Source organism: Astatotilapia calliptera, chromosome 3, assembly GCF_964374335.1.
Source record: "Astatotilapia calliptera chromosome 3, fAstCal68.1, whole genome shotgun sequence".
NCBI lineage: Eukaryota > Metazoa > Chordata > Actinopteri > Cichliformes > Cichlidae > Astatotilapia > Astatotilapia calliptera.
This window is the reverse complement of record NC_137424.1, coordinates 53165296-53186194: the sequence shown is the minus strand read 5'-3', so window position 1 is coordinate 53186194 and position 20899 is coordinate 53165296. Positions and strand designations below refer to the sequence as shown.

General features: G+C 45.1%; 2 long non-coding RNA genes across 2 annotated transcripts; both read left to right on the top strand.

The window, feature by feature from the left end:
- Positions 1-15547: 15547 nt before the first annotated feature.
- On the top strand, positions 15548-16031 carry LOC145425479 (uncharacterized). Its single transcript, XR_013906179.1, has 2 exons — positions 15548-15804; positions 15886-16031. It is a non-coding gene; the product is annotated as an uncharacterized LOC145425479 (long non-coding RNA).
- A 4072-nt stretch (positions 16032-20103) lies between these two features.
- LOC145425480 (uncharacterized) lies at positions 20104-20890 on the top strand. Its single transcript, XR_013906180.1, has 2 exons — positions 20104-20663; positions 20745-20890. It is a non-coding gene; the product is annotated as an uncharacterized LOC145425480 (long non-coding RNA).
- The last annotated feature ends 9 nt before the right edge of the window (positions 20891-20899 follow it).

Genomic DNA, 20899 nt, shown 5'->3' with positions numbered 1-20899 from the left:
GCGGCCAAACGGAAGAAGACAGTCTATATTCTTAGCAGCATGCACAGCGTGGTTCAGACTGATAACACTACCAAAAGGAAGCCAAACACTGTCACCCTTTACAACAAAACAAAGTGTGGCGTGGATGTGATGGACCAGATGGTTCGGGAGTACACTGTCCGCAGAGGAACACGGCGCTGGCCAGTTGCCGTGTTTTATAACATGATTGACATGGCAGCACTGAATGCACATGTGCTGTATCAAGCATGCACCGGGACAAAGGAAAGACGGGTGGACTTCCTGGTGGAGCTTGCAAGGGAGTTGGCTCACTCTCATGTAGCTGCGAAGAAGGCAAGAAAAGAACAGTTGCTTTGCACACAACCCTCCACAACGAGCCCTGGAAAAAGAGCCATGTGTCAGGTCAAACACAATTGCAAGAACAATCATGCCACTGTGCGATGTGTTCACTGCAACAGATACACATGTGGTAAATGCAGACTACAGATACCATGGCAGTGCCAGGATTGTGAGTGATTGCTGAAAATGTTGAAATGTACTCACTCACTTTTTATTATTATTTGTAAAAATGTATACAAATGGTTGGTTTTTTGTACTGTTTTTATCAATAAATCTCAGCAACAAAGGACAAACACCCATGTGTGTTGATTTCTCCCTAAGACGGCAAACTGAAACACTCCAAGTTGGTGACTTTTGGAGATTTATTTCCCTGGATGATTGAGAATGCATCAAGATGAAACACAAAAGGAAGTTCACAGCTTTTAGCAGCTCCAGCACCCCCTCATCCACACACCCCCACTCCCCTCCCTCATGAATACCTTTTTAACAACCTAATATACATATGAATGACTAGCCAATTTAGCTTCCACTTGGCTGAAGCTAAAGCCTAGCTAAAAGCCAAATGGCTGCTCTCTGGGAGTTCTATTAAAGTGCACAGCCTTAACGGTCCACAAAGGTCGCGTACTCAAAGACCACTAAGGCTGGAAGTTGGAGACTTGTGAAATGGGACGGTCTAGCCTCCATCATGCTGCCCAGGTTGCCTAGCAACCATGATACTAACAGCTGGAAACGTTTCATACAGCTTTGTTTGACAGAAATGCGGGAGAACATGTTTTGTTCATTTGTTTGTTTGTTTTTATATGAGCTTTGTGTGATTTGATAAGTATCTGAGGCATCCTACTTTGGTAATGTAGATATAATATGGGCCAATAATAAAGTTATTATTATATTTATTATTATTAGTTATTAGCGCAGCTTGAACTGTGTGTCAAATACTGAGCTTCAGTAAACATTCAATTTGCAGTTATTTATATTTCCTATCACCTTAAATATTCACTCAAAGACAAGTATCTGTGACAGTGTATATATAGATGTAATATTATATGTAAGAGACAAATATTGTTCTTTCAGTAGGTTGGCATTACATTACATTTGGCTCAGTGGTTACATATATATATAAAAAGAAAATGTACAAGCTGTGATAACTGTTTCTGATAGAAGGAAGGGTAGACTGATATATTGAATATTCCTTTATTGGGTGAGAAAATCAGACCATGTCATAACTGCTTTAAGTCATACAGAATAGATATCAGAGCCTTAAACAGGCTGACTTCTGCTAAATGGATCAAACTGGGCAGAAAGTATACAAACACATAACATCCTTATAGAATATGATGTAACACTATAGATCAACTTACCTCAGAATATATAAACAATTACAGCAATATGATGCAACAAACACAGCAGTGCTACTAATCCAAAATACTCAAAGCTTCATAGAACTGAAACAAACATTTATTTTTAGGTCCATTCTGCTGCTGATACATAGTTCAGGTTTCTGAACATTAAACTTGTTGTTGCCTTTCATAGTGTGTAACTTGAAGGCCCTGAGTACTTTCTCCCACACTGAAAACACTGGGAGGATAAAATTATTTGAACATTACCTAATAAGACTGATTCAGGACAGACAATTAGCTATGTTAAACTTTCCCAGCAGTCCTTCACAAACAGGGAACAGTCTGTCTATTCTCTCCATCTGTCAGCTGCTGCTGGCTCTTCCTCCTCCTCTTCCTCACACACTGCTGAGTTTGTCTTGGTGGATCATCAGGGATGCAAAGCCTCACAGATGATGTGCAGCAGTGGGTCCCTCAGTCTGTCCTCACTCTGGACACTTGCAGTTGTCACACATGGAAATCAAATGTGTGATAAGCTGCAGGATTCAAACACAAGTGTGACTTATAAACACATGTTCATACTTTTATTCCACAATCAGAAAGAAAGAAACAGAGAGAGAGTGCAGGACAGACAGACAGGTGACAGTCTCAGGTGTATACACTGCTACAAACAGGAGGATTTAGTGTTTGTGTTATTACAAAACAAGAAGAGTTCCCAGATGGTACAGTGGACACATGTGTGACTCCTGTGATTAAAGCATCTTTCTTTCAGCTTAACGAGTGAACCGTCAGCTTGTTCAAACACACGTTAAAGTCCGTTTGGCTCGACACCACCGAACAGAGGCAGCAATATAACATAGCTAACATTAACAGTGCAGTGAATCCTGCTTGTGCCGTGATATTCAGGACTGCAAACCGAGCAGCATCACTGACTTTCAGCCTGTTGTGTTTGTGGATGTATGACTGACTTTAATTATCCACAAAATCATCACATTCTCTGTAAAATTAAGGTCGACTATTGAACAGCGTATATTTTAAAGTAAAGGCTTTAAAACCAAGATGGGTACAAACATCACTAATGTCATATAACTTTGCTGACATGTGGCCAACAATTATGTTTTAATGTTCTTCATTATTAAACATTAGCACATGAATAAGTGACATTCAGTATTTACTTTTGAAAGTTTACTCGTCAGCTGCCCCACTTCAGCCATCCACCATTTTTTTCAGCAAAATTATCCACACCCACCGCCGCGCTATGAAGTCTGGGATATGTTGGAACATGAAGGATACGCCGACCCATCCTTAGAATTCAGGGAAATGAAGGAGGCATTTGAGGGCCGCATTTCAAGCACTCTTTGAAGTCTGAGGTACACCTGTGCACTACTCATGATGTCAGATCAGCATCCTGATGTGGCACACCTGTGAGGTGGGATGGATTATCTCAATATAGCAGATGTGCCCACTACCACACATTTGGACTGATTTGTGACCACTGTTTGGGAGGGATGTTTATATTGCTTATCTGGAATGAATTTTAGGTCTCTACGTCCATCCCATGGGGAATGGGAGCAAAAACAAAAGTGTTGCGTTAATATTTTTGTTCAGTGTATTTTTAAATCTCGTTAGCACTGCAACCACGTAAGCTAGCGCAATAATTTTTCTTGCATATGAAACCGGAGGAGTTGTACTTACATCTTATGCCATCAGCTTGTCCTCGGTCACAGTTTCCTTCCACATAAAGCTTTGCAAAAACTGCATAAAAAGCACTTGCAGCAACAAAAACATAATATTCCAGAAACACGCTTTGCCGATCCGATCAGCTGTTTGTAACACTTCCTACGTCCATCAGCGTGAACTATCACATGTCCGGCATGACCTGCCCGAAACCGGAAGTGACGTCATTTTGCGGAAATGTAGTTTTTTACCATGAGCCTATACTTGTGTTTTTAAAAGTTATGTTTGACTTTAGGACTTTCTGTGTCGATTCTGGGATGCTGAAGACTCATGTTGCACTTTTTTGTAGTTTATTGCACTTTTTTGCAATTTATGTAATTACTATGCACTTAATGCAGACATATTATTAAAATTTGGGCTATAATGGTTGTATTGATGTATAGCAACTTGAAATGCTCCAAAAAATGGCTCCACAGCATGTAAAAATATACTATAAGCTCTGGCGGACTTGGTTCTATGGTAGGTCTTAAAGGGTTAAAACACCATGTAGATGCGATGAATAGGGAATGTGAAGTTTTGCAGTGTGTGAACTGTTCAGTTTTTTTCTACAATAATTGACAATAAACAACAGATGTTGGTCTTATCTGGGACACAGCACTCAATCAAGTTTTCCAGCATGTACTTAAACCACCTCTTAAAACTGGAAAACAGTCAAAGCCAACCAAACTTCTTTTGCCACAAAATAACTGTGAGTATGCCGTTTAACATGTTTGCACATCAAACTGTTGACACACAAAAATGTTTGGACTGGACACTGAAAGTCAATGCTAAACATTTCCAATAACTTTTACTGAAAACTGAAATAAAACTAAATCTTTTCGTTTCTGAATTTTTCGTGAAGTCTAACTGATGCTGAACTGTGATGCTGAGTGATCTCAGTGAACAGTGAGTAGAGTGTTCTTGTGACTGGCTTTGTGGTGGGAGTGGAGCATTTAGTTGACATTACATCATAATTTACAGATAAGATGGGAGGTTGCCCAATATAAAGTGCTCTGCACATTGATACAATAGATGTCAGTCTTCTGCATTTCTAAATCATTCTATTTATATAAATAGGAGCTTAGACTGCAGTATTCCTAAAGGTAATGAAAAGCTGATTCCTTCCAAGTTGTGTGCCAAGAGAGAAGAGGGCAGGAAGAGCTTGAGGAGACAGGAAAAAAAGGAGGCTTTTCAGTAAGACCAGCGTGTCTGTGTATGTGGAGCCGAGTGGCTGGCTGATGTTACTCTTGGCCAGTCTGAGTGTTAGTAATTGCTCAGTGAGAGTGCTACAGGGTTTTCCTGTGTAAACAACAGCTGAAAGGTGTGACCTTTGGTATTCAATCTAACTGTGATGCCACAGTCACTGATTTAATTTATTAACATTATGATTCTCTGCAGTATTACTCAATAAAAATCCAAAAACCTCTAACAAAACACAGTACATGCAAACACATTGCACGTAATGTCAAAGGTCAGTCAAAGGTCAAATTCCATAAAATAATAAATTAAAAAAAATCTTTAATAAGACATAAAAAATGTAACCTTTAACTTGAGTTTTTTGGCCCACATTTCAATTGGGTTGTTAAAAAAGTCTTTTTATATTTTGAAATACTAACTGGGTTTAATTAATACAGTATTTTATATGATTTAATATTCAATCAGCCGTTATTTTACATATACAGCAAGCTGTATAATTTAAATATATTATAAAACCAAATTAACAGTTATTCTTCTTATTTTAATCCAACTCCTGGAAGTGCAGATTTCCTGCTGTATATAAATGACGGTCAAAGGAGCAGCTACAAAGTTGGGCTTCCACAGGTTGCTGACTCTACGTTAAACTGTGAAAGTGTCACGACCGCTGCTGCTGTTGTGTTATCAGTGTGTGTGTGGGCTTAATGTTGTCAAAAGATTTTAATGGATTTTGGAAACCAAAAAAGAGTAAATAAATTCTATTATTAGCGTTTGATGCATATTCATTTCATATTAATTAAATAAAACATAAGATTGAAAGAAATCATCATTTGGTTTTGTTTAATTAATTCAAATCAATTTTATCTATGAAGTGCTAAATCACAGCAACAGTCACTTCAAGGTACTTTTTATAAGGTATTATAAGAAAGAGGCCATACAATATTGCAGAGAAAATCTTCCCAAACCAAACATCCTTTGAACAAGCACTTGGTGACAGTGGGAAAGAAAGTCTTTAAGCCTAATCTTAAAAATTATAGACGGTGTCGGCCTTCAGAGTCCAAACTGGAAGCTGGTACCACAGAATAGGGGCCTGAAAAATAAAGGCTCTACCTCCCATTCTACGTGTAAATACTCTAGGAACCACAATAAGCCACAGCCTGAGAGTGAAATATTCTAATGGGGTGGTATGGTGCTAGAAAGTCATTAAGATCAAATGGGGTCTGATTATGCAAGACCTTGTGTGTGAGGAGAAGGATTTTAAATTAGATTCTAGATGTAACAGGGAGCCAATGAAGAAAAGTCAATATGGGAGAAATATGCTCTCTCTTTCTACTCCATGTAAGTAATCTTGCTGCAGCATTTTGGATCAACTGAAGTTTTTTTCTATGAGCTTTAAGAGCAGCTTGATAATAATGAATCAAAAAGTCCACTCTAGATTTAATGATGGTAGATTTTCAGTATTACTCCGAGATCGAATGTTTCTAATGTTAGCGATATTGAGCAAATAGAAGAGATTGGAGGACATATTCTGGTCAAAAACAACTTGAAGTTTCAACTTGAAGCCCCTCCGTCTGCAAAATCCAAATACTGCTAGACGATCACCGTATGATGGCAAATAAGTCTTCAGCTCCTCATCTGTCATTAGACTTACGACACTGGCATCAATCTAAAGATGGAAAAATAATTTAATTTATTGAAACAACCAGCCTTGAAAATACAATCCTATTTTTAACTTAAGAACAATGAGGAAAAGTTGCATTTCAACCAGTATCTTGTTGGAATTAAGTACCTTCTCATTCTCCAAGGTCTGTATACATTCCTCAGAGACTTCTCTTTGTTTCAAGAATTCAGTCAAGTCTCCCATGCTGTAAGGAAGGATGTAAATTAAAATTACAAAATTAAAATAAAGCCACCATATTATCATCAAAGTATCTGTGCCTACCTACATTCTGAGCTCTGACTATGGTGGAGAAGTGGGAACTGCATTTGCACTGTAACTACAATCAGCATCACAATACAGTCAATCCCACATTTTCTCAGTTGTCTGGTTACAGTTTTATTGGTTTTGTTCCTTATTTATATAGTTGTCAGTCATATTCCCTGTTTTGGGTGATTTGTGATTTTGTTTTATACAGTGCTGTACACTTATTACGCATGCTTTCAGCAAAACGTCTGTTTCATCAGACGTAACAGGTGTCATTAGCGTGTAACAGAAACCTTATAGGTACCTTTGGTTAACCCTCACGTTGCATTCTATTCAACTTTGTATGTAACAATCGCTGTCACACTGTTTTTGTATACCTTTTATCCAGTTATCATTTGTAGGAAGGCATTCAAAACTGAAGAACCTGGCGCCATTTGTTGTTGATACAGTAGCTCACGACACGATCCAGTTTTGAGTGCGCGCCCCTTTGCGCCATATCCTTCCGGGTAACAAGGAAATGACATCAGTCACGTAGATTTCTTATTGGCAGCGCTAACTCAAAATTTCGACTTATTTTCTCAAAATTTTGAGTTAATAACTCAAAATTTCGAGTTAATAAGTCTGAATTTTGAGAAAATAACTCGAAATTTCGAGTTATTAACTCAAAATTTCGAGTTATGGATCTTTTTTTTTTTTTTTTTTTTTTTAGTGGCGGAAACGGGCTTCCATACTAGTAAATAAATCATATAATACAAAAACCAACTATTCATATTTCAACTTTTAACTATTTAAATTTTCAGCTTTTTCCTTTTAAACAAATCAGAATCAGAATCGTGTTTATTGGCCAAGTATATGTGCATATGTGCAGACACATACAGGGAATTTGGTTCCGGTAGATGGTGGCTCTCAAGCACAGCAATGTAAATCTCACACACACACACACACACACACACACACACACACACACACAAGTGTCTATATATACACATTACACATACATACACAAAGCTGTGTAAACCAACTATAAATAACGAATCTAAACTTATATACATAAAATACAGAAATGAATGAGGTGGAATGAATACTACAAAATGTACATAAGGTGCAGTTGCAGTCTGGCAGTGGGAGCAGTGTGACAGGTCAACTGTTAAGAAGGGAGATGGCGAGGGGAAAGAAACTGTTCCTATGTCAGGTGGTCCTGGTCTGCAGGCTTCTGTACCGTCTGCCAGAGGGCAGCAGATCAAAAAGTCTGTGTCCAGGGTGTGAGGGGTCTGCGATGATTTTCCCTGCCCGTTTCCTGGTTCTTGAGAGGTACAGATCCTGGATGGAGGGCAAGGGGGCACTGATGATCCTTTCTGCTGCCCGTACAGTCCGCTGCAGTCTGCTCCTGTCCTGTTTAGTGGCTGCTCCATACCAGACTGTGATGGAGGAGCACAGGACAGACTCAATGACCGCAGTGTAGAACTGGATCAGCAGCTCCTGTGGAAGACTGTACTTCCCCAGTTGTCTCAGGAAGTACATCCTCTGCTGGGTCTTTTTGGGGATGGAGTTGATGTTGGTCTCCCACTTCAGGTCCTGGGAGATGGTTGTACCCAGGAACTTGAAGGTCTTCACAGTTGACACAGGGCTGTCTGACATGGTGAGGGGGAGCAGAGTTGAGGGATGTCTCCTGAAGTCCACTGTCATCTCTACAGTCTTATGAGTGTTCAGCTCCAGATTGTGCTGACTGCACCAGAGTGCCAGCCGCTCAACTTCCTGCCGGTATGCAGACTCATCACCATCTTGAATGAGGCCAATGACAGTGGTGTCATCTGCAAACTTTAGGAGTTTGACAGCCGAGTTCTTGGAGGTGCAGTCGTTAGTGTAGAGGGAGAACAGTAGTGGTGAGAGGACACATCCTTGAGGGGCACCAATACTGAGGGACCGAGTTTCAGAGGTGATCTCCCCCAGCCTCACTTGTTGCTTTCTATCTGTCAGGAAGCTGGTGATCCACTGACAGGTAGCTGGTGACACGCTGAGCTGGGAGAGTTTGGAGGAAAGAAGTTCAGGCACAATGGTGTTAAAAGCCAAACTAAAGTCCACAAACAGGACCCTGGCAAATTTAAAGTGAAACAACACAAAACACTGCAAACCACAATACAATTAAATATAAATTAAAATATGAAAACAAAAAGAAGATGCATATTCTCTGTCATATGGGCCCACATGAATAAACTTTCTGAATCCTTTATCATCTGCAACTGAAAATAGTTGTGGAAGATTACTATACGTTTCTAAAGTGATGTTGTTGTCCCGGGCTCTCTTTCTCTCCTGCTGTTCCTGTGCTACTGCGAATGTAACTGCTGCCCCTCCCCCCTCTTCCCAGCGCAAAGCACAAGGCTCGCGTGCAGAGTGAAGCGGAAAAAAAGTGCCAGAGAGAGACAGGGTGAAAGAAAAAAAAAAACACGGCTCGCGTCGTTCTCGTCAAAGAACCGGCTCTAAGAGCCATTTCGTTCACGACCAGCACATTTTTGGGGATTGCATGGGCACTGATTGGTTTTCTATTGCCCATTTGAGGGGATTAAAGGCTCCCTCCATTTGCGAGGTGGGCCTGCTGCTTGCCACACAGGGAGGAGAGGAGCGGGGATTCTCTGGCTGGCTGGAGTGGCATCTAATAACCTGTTTGCCAAAATAAGACAAAATTAAAACAAGCTAACAAGCTAGGGCAGTCAACGACATCATTGTGATTAATGCGATTAAAAATTTCAGTGCAAAAATTTTAATCTATCTGGAGCGCAGAATGACTCAAAATCCCTGAAATGTCTCTGTCAATGCATTTCAGGCAATTTGTCCAAAGTTTGTCCATTCTGTGCTCCAAATGGGTTGATTGCATTAAAAATTTTAATCGCGTTAATCGTGATGATGGAGTTAACACATTAATGTTGGCAGCACACTGTTATCCAATTTTGGCACATATTGTACACCATGTATGAGTTTGTTTTTTTAAAAAATATTGAACAGCTTTAATTATTTACATGAAGTGTGATTTTATCGTAGTGGAAGCAAAACAGGAAAAGTAAGATGGAATTCATGAAGATGTTTATGTGAACTGAAATGTGAAGCGTAGTTTCGATCTTCTTTTGCTGCTGATTCAGTCAGTATTGGAGAGATACACACACACACACACACACACACACACACACACACACACACACACACACACACACACACACACACACACACACACACACAGTGTTTTAACCTTTTGTGACCATATGGGTCACAAAAGGACAAGCACCACCCATTGTAAAAAATGGGTAGTGCATGTATTCTCAGAATAAAAGGCTGCAAGGAAGGCTGTTTATTTGAAGTTGACTAGGACACAGGTGAGGAGCATTCAGCTCCAAGAGCCTGGTTCTGAACAGCGTCCCTTGCTAGCAAGTAAAAAAACGGTTCTGTCGTTGTCTTGCTTTCTTCATGACTGATGAGTCTCTAAACTAGTAGGTCTGCTGAAGCGTAGATCCAACAGTGCCCTTCCATTTCACAAGAAGCTTTCTGAAAACAGTTCTGAAAAGTGGAAGACGACAGGAAACATGATATGGTGTATTTTTATTTTGATGAAGCGAAACCACATTGACAGCAAAAATTAGGTACGGAGAAACAGCTTGCTTTAACATGAACAAATGACCATAAACATTAAGCAATACCTTTAGTAGCAGACATTTTGTTAACAATAATAATAAAAGAAATGAACTTCGTGCTATTCCACTTTATATGAATACATTAAGAATCAACTAAAAGAGAACTGCTAGTTAGTACATTTATTGTAAACACATTTAAGTATTATTAAAAGAAAAGCATCCTTTTGTTGCACTAAGATTCAACACACCTAACTATAAGTCAAAACAAAACTAGAAAGATGGTTGTAAATGTTCAGTATGTAAAAGTATGCCATTTTTGAATATGGTGTAAAAATGTAAAAGATGCTGAAACTAGAAAAATGTTTCCTAATCTGCTGCATAATTATTCACAAGAAATCCAACAACAATTGAACACATCCCTTATGACTGGGCTTTCTTTTTTTTGGCTTTCATCCTTCTGGTCGAAAGTGAGTTTCCTTTACATATACCCTTGAAGTAATATCTACTAATGAACTAATGCAGCAATGATATATAAGCATATATGAATTCACTCTCACTGGTTTCTGTGACGCTTTCAGAACTGATTAGAGATGTGTTTACATTACTTCCCAATTCTATTTTTTTTCCCCCTAGAGACAATTGTTTATTCTCATGTTTAAGTTTTCCTTAGATTTGAAGGTTATAATTTTCATGGTTTTCATGGTATCTCATGTACACCTTTTGTGTGTATGAGTTTCTGGGTTAAATAAATGTTAAGTAATATTAAAACCGTTTATTGGCAGACACTTGTGCATTTTCTTTTAGAAGTAAAAAAAATACAAACGGGTGCAAATCAAGGCTAAATATGCAAAAAAGAAAAATATGTATTTTAGCAATATAGCAAAAAGTTACAAGCCACAATTTCTCTGAATATCCTTTTATTGGATTTTTGAAGATGACATTGAAATGAAAGTAAATGAATATAAAAATAATAATTATGTTCAATTATTTTAAAGGCTAATGTTTATTGGCCTTTGATTCTGTTGTATATTTCTTTCATATTAATTGATTTAAAAAGATTAATTGTAATAGTTTTTTGATTTCAGTTTAATAAACATTCCAGCAAAAAGTTAGCTGCTATTCTGATACTGGTAAAACATTTGGTAATAGGCAAGGATATTCTGGTAATGGTCAATAAACTGTGTAAGAGAGCGACATGGGCTTGAGGAATTTGAAAAAGAAAACAAAGAATTTGGTTGGGGGTTTGAGGTTGGAGATGGAACTGAAAGAGAATCCAAACTCCAAATGAGGATGGAAGCTGAAGTGGTGTTCAAGTTAGAAACACTTGTTGTTGGATGAGAAGCATTTATAGCTTGAAAATTAGCCTCTGAGGTAGAGCCAGTGTTGGGAGGTGTGGTGCTGGAAGGGCCAGAGGTGGTAGAGCATTTTTTGCTGGGAGCCTCTGAGGTAGTGCCAGTGTTGTAATGTGTGGTGCTGAGAGGGCCAGAGGTGGTGCCAGTGTTATAGTGAGTAGTGCTGGGAGCACCAGAAGTGGTGGAGAGCATGGTGCTAGGAGCGCCAGAAGTGGTTCCAGTGGTAGAGTGAGTAGTTTTGACAGAGTCAGAGGTGGTGCCACTGGTAGGGTGAGTAGTGCTGGGAGGGATAGTGGTGTTGGAGTGCGTGGTGCTGGGAGCCTCTGAGGTAGTGCCAGTGTTGGGAGGTGTGGTGCTTGGAGGGCTAGAGTTGGTAAAGCGCGTTCTGAAAGGGCTAGATGTGGATAGTGAGTCAGATGATGTAGTCAGTGGAACTGATGTGGTAGTTAAGGGTCCAGATGTGGTAGAAGTTATGCCAAATGTTGTAGTAATAGGAAGGGATGTGGTAGTGACAGGGTCCGATGTTGTAGTGAAGGGTTCAGATGTGGTAGAAGTTGGTCTAGATCTTGTAGTAGGAGGAAGAGATGTGGTAGTGAAGCTTCCAGATGTTTCAGTATGAGAAAGAGATGTAGTTGTGACAGGGTCCAATGTTGTAGTGAAGGGGCCAGGTGTGGTAGAAGTTGGTGTGTTACTATCATTGGATGATAAGCTAAAAGGAAATGTTGCATTATAAGTAGTAACAGAGGCACTGAAAGAAACATTCTGTGGATAAGATGCATTTCCATCTGCATTTACGCCTAACTGATATCCAGCTATTCCTACTGGTAATCCACTTCCAGTTCTGCCTACAACTCCGTCTACTGCTGGTGCACTTCCAGCACCACCTACTCCAACTCCAAATACACTTAGAGAACCTCCTACTCCTAATGCACTTGGACCTCCCCCTATTGCTGAAGCACTTGCAGCCATGATTGCAGCCAGCACACTTCCAGCTCCACCAAGTGCAAATGGAGTTCCACTCAGTATTTTTTTTAAAGCGGCTTTAAAGTCCTGAACTGAGTTTCCCTCTGGACTGACTTCATTTGGTATATTAGTTCGTTCCTTTTTGTGTTTGTCCTCATCTTGTTTCTTTTTTGTTGTGGTAGCCGTGGTTGTAGTAGAAATTGTTGTTGTAGCACTAATGGGATGTGTTGTTAAAACTCTTGAAGTCTGGGCTTTGGTAGTAGGACGAGTAGTGGTAAGGAAAGGGGTTGTTAGTCTTAAAGTAGTTAGTGTGTCTGCAGATGTAGGTATGGATGTGGTACTAGGGTGGACCGTGAAAGAGGGGGAAGTGGCAGATGTGGTAGTAGGTGGGAAAGATGTTGTAGTAACAGGAAGAAATGTTGTTGTGAAGGGTCCGGATGTTGTAGTAAGAGGAAGTGATGTAGTTCTGACAGGGTCCAATGTGGTAGTGAAATGGCCAGATGTGCTAGGTGGTCCAGATGTTGTAGTAAGAGGAAGCGATGTTGATGTCATAAGGTCCGATGTGGTAGTGAAGTGGCCAGATGTAGTAGAAGTTGGTCCAGATGTTGTAGGAGGACGAGATGTGGCAGTGAAGAGACTAGATGTGGTAGAAAGAGGAAATGTAGTAGTGCTGGAAGGGCCAGAGGTGATAGAGGGTGTGGTGCTGGGAGCCTCTGAGGTAGTGCCAGTGTTGGGAGGTGTGGTGCTGGAAGGGCCAGAGATTGTGCTAGTGGTATATTGAGTTGTGCTAGGAGCACCAGAATTGGTGGAGGGCATGGTGCTGGGAGGGCCAGAGGTGGGTCCAGTGGCCGAGTGAGTAGTGCTGGGAGCGCCAGACGAGGTGTCAGTGGTAGAGTTAGTAGCGCTGGGAGCGGTAGAGCTGGTGGAGGTCGTGGTGCTGATAGGGACAGTCTTGGTGCCGGTGGTATAGTACGTAGTGCTGGGTGCACCAGAAGTGGTAGAGGGCAAGGTGCTAGGAGGGCCAGAGGTGGTGGAGGGCGTGGTGCCCGGAGCCTCTGAGGTAGAGCCAGTGTTGGGAGGTGTGGTGCTGGAAGGGCCAGAGGTGGTAGAGCATTTTTTGCTGGGAGCCTCTGAGGTAGTGCCAGTGTTGTAATGTGTGGTGCTGAGAGGGCCAGAGGTGGTGCCAGTGTTATAGTGAGTAGTGCTGGGAGCACCAGAAGTGGTGGAGAGCATGGTGCTAGGAGCGCCAGAAGTGGTTCCAGTGGTAGAGTGAGTAGTTTTGACAGAGTCAGAGGTGGTGCCACTGGTAGGGTGAGTAGTGCTGGGAGGGATAGTGGTGTTGGAGTGCGTGGTGCTGGGAGCCTCTGAGGTAGTGCCAGTGTTGGGAGGTGTGGTGCTTGGAGGGCTAGAGTTGGTAAAGCGCGTTCTGAAAGGGCTAGATGTGGATAGTGAGTCAGATGATGTAGTCAGTGGAACTGATGTGGTAGTTAAGGGTCCAGATGTGGTAGAAGTTATGCCAAATGTTGTAGTAATAGGAAGGGATGTGGTAGTGACAGGGTCCGATGTTGTAGTGAAGGGTTCAGATGTGGTAGAAGTTGGTCTAGATCTTGTAGTAGGAGGAAGAGATGTGGTAGTGAAGCTTCCAGATGTTTCAGTATGAGAAAGAGATGTAGTTGTGACAGGGTCCAATGTTGTAGTGAAGGGGCCAGGTGTGGTAGAAGTTGGTGTTGTAGTAATAGGAAGGGATGTGGTAGTGACAGGGCCCGATGTGGTCGTGAAGGGGCCAGATGTGGTAGAAGTTGGGCTAGGTGTTGTAGTAATAGGAAGGGATGTAGTAGTGAGAGGGTCCGATGTGGTAGTGAAGCGGCCAGATGTGTATAGTGAGTCAGATGTTGTAGCAAGAGGAAGCGATGTGGTTGAAGATGGGACAGATGTTGTAGTAACAGGAAGCGATGTAGATGTCATAAGGTCCGATGTGGTAGTGAAGTGGCCAGATGTGGTAGAAGTTGGTCCAGATGTTGTTGTAGGAGGACGAGATGTGGCAGTGAAGAGACTAGATGTGGTAGAAAGAGGAAATGTAGTAGTGCTGGAAGGGCCAGAGGTGATAGAGGGTGTGGTGCTGGGAGCCTCTGAGGTAGTGCCAGTGTTGGAAGGTGTGGTGCTGGGAGGGCCAAAGGTGGTAAAGCGTGTGGTGCTAGCAGACTCTGAGGTAGTGCCAATGTTGGAATGTGTGGTGCTCAGAGGGCCAGAGGTGGTGCCAGTGTTATAGTGAGTTTTGCTGGGAGAAACAGAAGTGGTGGAGAGTATGGTGCTGGGAGCGCCAGAGGTGGTTCCAGTGGCAGAGTGAGTAGTGCTCGGAGCGCCAGAGGGGGTGTCAGTGGTAGAGTTAGTAGCGCTGTTAGCGGTTGAGGTGGTGGAGGGCCTAGTGTTGATAGGGCGAGTGTTGGTGCCAGTGGTATAGTGAGTTGTGCTGGGTGTACCAGAAGTGGTAGAGAGCATGGTGCTGGGAGGGCCAGAGGTGGTGTCAGTGGTAGGATGAGTAGTGCTGGGAAGGCCAGAGGGGTTGGAGGACCTGGTGCTTGGGGGGCCAGTGTTGGTGCCAGTGGTATAGTGAGTAGTGCTGGGAGCACCAGAATTGGTGACAGGCATGGTGCTTGGGGGGTCAGAGGTGGTTCCAGAAGAAGAGACAGATACCATAGGAATAGAGCTAGATGTACACTTATCAGTGGTGATAGGAACAAATGTTGCAGTAGAATAAAAGGATGTGGTACTGCTAGGGCGTGGTGAATTAGATGTTGTAGTAGAAAAAGAAACTGAAGGGGTACCTGTGGAAGTAGGAGGGGCAGATGTACTCAACATGGTTGGTGGGCAGTTGCAGGTAGGGTTAAGATCTGAATACAAGTGAGTGACAGTTGTGTCAAGAGGACATTGTGTTCCAGGAAAAGCTTCAGTTCCCAGGGTTCTGTGGAGTTCTGTTAATTTCTGTGTCTGCAGGTATTCAGGGCCTTCTGCCACATTCTCCCCCCAGTGTGCACTTGCCAGCCAGCTGTTCTGACTTTTACTGAAGCAGCAGAAAGCTGACCAGAGCACTGAAGGAATATTGTGTCAGGTCCGACGGTGCCCCGACCGGCGACCTGTGTGTGTGTGTGTGTGTGTTTGTTCTCCCGCTCTGTTTTTGTCTCCGTTGTAGTTGTTACGCGGTTGCGTAGCAACGGGAGATGTCCGACCCGGAAGTTCCGCCACTCTGAGTGGTCCCACCTGCAACTGATTCCTCGCCAGCTGCTGCCAGTCATCCACCATTGTGACAGAACTATTTAATGATGTGGCTGAGTGACAGACAGCGCTGGAGTATTCCACCAAGCCGGGTAGTGACTCGAATTCAGCGAGTGTTAGACAAACGTTTGATAGCGGAGGGAGGCTAACCGCATCTGTTTGCCTTTTTCCAGGCTACGAGTGAGACGGAGATACGAGAGGAGAGACGTCACTGTTTACGAAAGTTGTATGGACACACGAGGGGAGCACGGAAGGGACTTAGCACTATGGATTACTTTGGATTTGCTTCACTGTAAATAAAGACACTGTTCAATCTTAACGAGCGATCCGCGTCTGGGTTCTCTTACTCATCACTCCCGTAACAGAATACTCCAGCCACTTACATGGACCCAGCGGACGCCGCTCCGATTCTGCGAGAACTCTCGATTCAAGGTGAGATGTTGGAACGCCATGAAAGAATGATGAAACATGTTGTTGAAGAACAAACTGTGTTACGGCAGCTGGTTGCTGAATTAAAAGGGATTTTGCTAACTCCCCCTGGGGCTGCAGCTAATGCTCCGTCGCCCGGGCCGTCTCTCAGCACAGCCGCGGCTACTCCTCTGCCTCCTTCCCCTCCCACACCGCAGCGCGAGCACCCGCTGCCGGCCCCGGAGAAGTTTAGTGGGGATCTGGATAAGAGCCGCGGGTTCTTAACACAATGTTCGTTCATTTTTAGAGAACAGCCTCGGTCTTATTTCTCAGATGGAGCCAAGGTGGGGTTAATGGTGGAATCAATGACTGGACGCGCTTTACAATGGGCCCAGGCCGTGGTAAGCATGCAACCTGCTATCTCTTATGAAGATTTTTTGTGCAAATTTCGTTGTGTTTTTGACAAAGGCTCCAGCGCCGACAGCGCAGCACATCGCATGTTTTCCCTGAAACAAGGATGGAGGAGTGTAGCGGACTTCTCGATTGACTTCTGGATTTTGGCCGAAGAGACCGGCTGGCAAGAAAATGCACTACGAGGGGCTTTCATAAACGGCCTGAACGAAAATCTAAAACGTGAGTTGGCCTCAAGAGAACTGCCTAAGTCGCTCAGTGCTTTGGTGAATGTGTGCATTCAGTTGGATGAGCATAGGCGTGAGTTTGGACGGCGACCAGCGGGCGGCAGCAAAACCTCGGCAGGGCCCTCTCTCGAGTGGAGACGGGAGTGGGAGGAACAGCCGTTGGAGGAGGAGCAGCCCATGCAGATCGGTCGAGCCAGCTTTAGGTCTGTGGCCCGACGGAGAAGACCTCAGGGGGGTGAGTGTTTCACTTGCGGAAAGAGAGGACACTTTTCTGATAAATGCCCAGAGTCGGGAAAAGACGCTGCTCGTCAGTAGCCGTGGGCATACTGACGGGCGTTACCGCAAACATCTTGCCCCACCTCAGCTGTCCTGCCAAATTGATTTTCCAGTCCTGTATTCACCCATGTAGTGCTTTAATCGATTCGGGGGCCGAACAAAGTTTTATTGACGAAGCCCTGGCCCAGACGTTGGGCATACCTGTTGAACCCTTACCTGAGGTCCTCCAGGTGGCGGCGCTGAATGGTGCCCCCTTGGCCAGTATAACACATCGCACTACTGATTTGACTCTTTCTCTTTCCGGAAACCATGTTGAACGAATCAGCCTGTTTCTGTTCAAGGCTCCTCACACTCCGCTAGTTTTGGGCTACCCCTGGCTCGAACGCCATAACCCGCAGATCGATTGGGAGAACAGCAGGATAACTGGGTGGAGTCCTAAGTGTCATGAACAGTGTTTACGTTCTGCTACAGTTAGCCAGACGTCCACTAGCCCATCTTCACCTGACGCTCCTCCCGATTTGACTGCAGTTCCAGCTGAATATCATGACCTAGCCCAGGTGTTCAGTAAAGAAAAGGCCCAGTCTCTTCCCCCCCATCGTCCGTACGATTGTGGGATAGACTTGCTACCCGGCGCTCCCTTGCCCACAAGCCGTCTATACAGTATTTCGAAATCAGAGCGAGAGGTAATGGAGGGCTACATCACCGACTCGCTGGCGGCCGGGATAATTCGGCAGTCCACCTCTCCTCTCGCGGCAGGTTTCTTCTTCGTTGAGAAGAAAGACAAAACGCTCCGCCCCTGCATTGACTTTCGAGGTCTTAACAAGATAACCATTAAGAACAAATACCCGCTTCCTTTACTCACCTCTGCTTTTGAACTCCTTCAGGGGGCTGCCATCTTTTCTAAACTGGACCTCCGCAGTGCTTATCATCTGGTGAGAATCCGCCCGGGGGATGAGTGGAAGACGGCGTTCAACACGCATCGTGGGCATTTTGAATATTTGGTGATGCCTTTCGGGCTCACGAATGCTCCGGCGGTCTTCCAAGCCATGATAAATGATGTTTTACGGGACTTCATTAATCATTGTGTTTTCGTTTATCTAGACGACATCCTTGTGTTTTCTCGGAACCCAGCTGACCATGTCAAGCACGTGAGAATGGTGTTGCAGCGCCTGTTGGAGAACCGGCTGTTTGTAAAGGCAGAGAAGTGTGAGTTTCACGTGCAGACAGTCTCCTTTTTGGGGTTCGTCATCGAGGAGGGACGGCTGCGGGCAGATCCGGCCAAAGTGAGGGCAGTGGTGGAATGGCCTGAACCCAAGAACCGTAAGCAGCTGCAGAAGTTTCTGGGATTTGCCAACTTCTATCGACGGTTTATCCGCAATTTCAGTCAGGTCGCCTTGCCTCTCACCGACCTAACCTCTCCTAAGCAGCCATTCCAGTGGTCTCCCGGCGCTGAACGGGCTTTTGTGAGACTCAAGCACCTCTTTTCCTCAGCTCCGGTGTTGGTACAGGCAGACATCAGTCAACCTTTTTTTGTGGAGGTGGATGCTTCAGACGCAGGTGTGGGGGCGATACTATCCCAACGAGTGAATGCAAAATTACACCCATGTGCCTTTTTCTCCCGTCGCTTATCTCCTGCAGAGTGCAATTACGACGTTGGAGACCGGGAGCTCCTCGCCATTAAGTTGGCGCTTGAAGAGTGGCGACATTGGCTCGAAGGCAGCGAGCATCCGGTGGTTATCTGGACAGACCACAAGAACTTGACCTACCTCCAAGCGGCCAAAAGACTGAATGCCCGGCAGGCCAGGTGGGCTCTGTTTTTCTCTCGGTTTAACTTGACCATCTCTTACAGACCTGGCTCCCGCAATCTTAAAGCAGATGCTTTATCGCGCCAATTTTCCCCGGATCTCGACCCAGACGAGAAGGAGAGACCCATTCTGCCATCCTCGTGCTTCATGGGGGCTCTGACCTGGGACATAGAGCGGGTTGTTAAGGCTGCCCAGCGGTCGGAACCTGATCCGGGCACTGGGCCCGATGGGAGGATGTTTGTTCCCACGGCGGTCCGAAGTAAGGTCCTTCACTGGGTCCATACGGCCAAGTTTGCCTGCCACCCGGGTAAAAACCGCACCATCGCCTTTCTGCAACGTTTGTTTTGGTGGCCGACTCTAGGGAAGGACGCTCAGGAGTATGTGGCCGCTTGCCCCGTTTGTGCCCGGAACAAGGTCTCCTGTTCACCCCCTGCTGGCCTCCTTCGTCCATTGCCTGTGCCCAGCCGCCCGTGGTCTCATATTGCACTGGACTTTGTTACCGGTCTTCCCCCCTCCTCGGGTCACACAGTCATCTTGACCGTGATCGATCGCTTCTCGAAGGCTGTTCATTTCGTTGCTCTGCCGAAACTCCCTTCGGCCCTGGATACTGCCAAGATTCTCACGCAGCAGGTGTTCCGTCTCCATGGGGTTCCCCAAGATATCGTGTCCGATCGGGGTCCCCAATTCACGTCGCGAGTGTGGAAGGAGTTTTGTAAGGAACTGGGGGCCCAGGCCAGCTTGTCGTCCGGCTTCCACCCTCAAACCAACGGGCAAGCGGAACGGGCTAATCAAGAGCTCGAAGCGATGCTGCGTTGTGTGGTCTCTTCGAACCAGTCATCATGGAGCGATCAACTGGCGTGGGTCGAATATGCCCATAATGCTAGCACGTCGGCGGCTACTGGGGTTTCCCCGTTTGAGGCCTCCCTGGGGTATCAGCCCCCGCTTCTCTCTGTGTCGGAGGGGGAATTGTCAGTTCCTTCAGTCCAGCACCACCTGCGGCGCTGCCGGCGGGCATGGCGCGCCACCCGGGCCGCCCTCTTGAGGACCGCTGAGCAGAACAAGAGACTTGCAGATCGCCGCCGTGCTCCGGCCCCTGCATACCAGGTCGGGCAACAGGTATGGCTGTCTGCGAAATATGTTCCTCTGAGGGTCGAGTCTAGGAAGCTGGCTCCACGCTTTATCGGGCCCTTCCCCATCCTGGCCGTGTTGAATCCTGTGACTGTACGTTTGTCTCTTCCCCGTTCCATGAGAATTCACAATGTCTTTCATGTGTCCCAGGTGAGGCCTGTCCGGACCAGCCCTTTGTGCCCGCCCTCCGGGCCCCCGCCACCCGCCCGGATTATCGACGGCTCGCCGGCGTATTCCGTATCGCGGATATTGGATGCCCGGCGCCGCGGTAGGGGCTTTCAGTTTTTGGTGGACTGGGAGGGGTACGGTCCGGAAGAGCGTTCTTGGGTGCCGCGGTCCGCGGTTCTCGATGCTGCCATGGTGAGAGACTTCCGCCGCAGGCACCCTGATAAGTTTGCTGGGTCGCCGGGAGGCTCCCATTAGAGGGGGGGTACTGTCAGGTCCGACGGTGCCCCGACCGGCGACCTGTGTGTGTGTGTGTGTGTGTTTGTTCTCCCGCTCTGTTTTTGTCTCCGTTGTAGTTGTTACGCGGTTGCGTAGCAACGGGAGATGTCCGACCCGGAAGTTCCGCCACTCTGAGTGGTCCCACCTGCAACTGATTCCTCGCCAGCTGCTGCCAGTCATCCACCATTGTGACAGAACTATTTAATGATGTGGCTGAGTGACAGACAGCGCTGGAGTATTCCACCAAGCCGGGTAGTGACTCGAATTCAGCGAGTGTTAGACAAACGTTTGATAGCGGAGGGAGGCTAACCGCATCTGTTTGCCTTTTTCCAGGCTACGAGTGAGACGGAGATACGAGAGGAGAGACGTCACTGTTTACGAAAGTTGTATGGACACACGAGGGGAGCACGGAAGGGACTTAGCACTATGGATTACTTTGGATTTGCTTCACTGTAAATAAAGACACTGTTCAATCTTAACGAGCGATC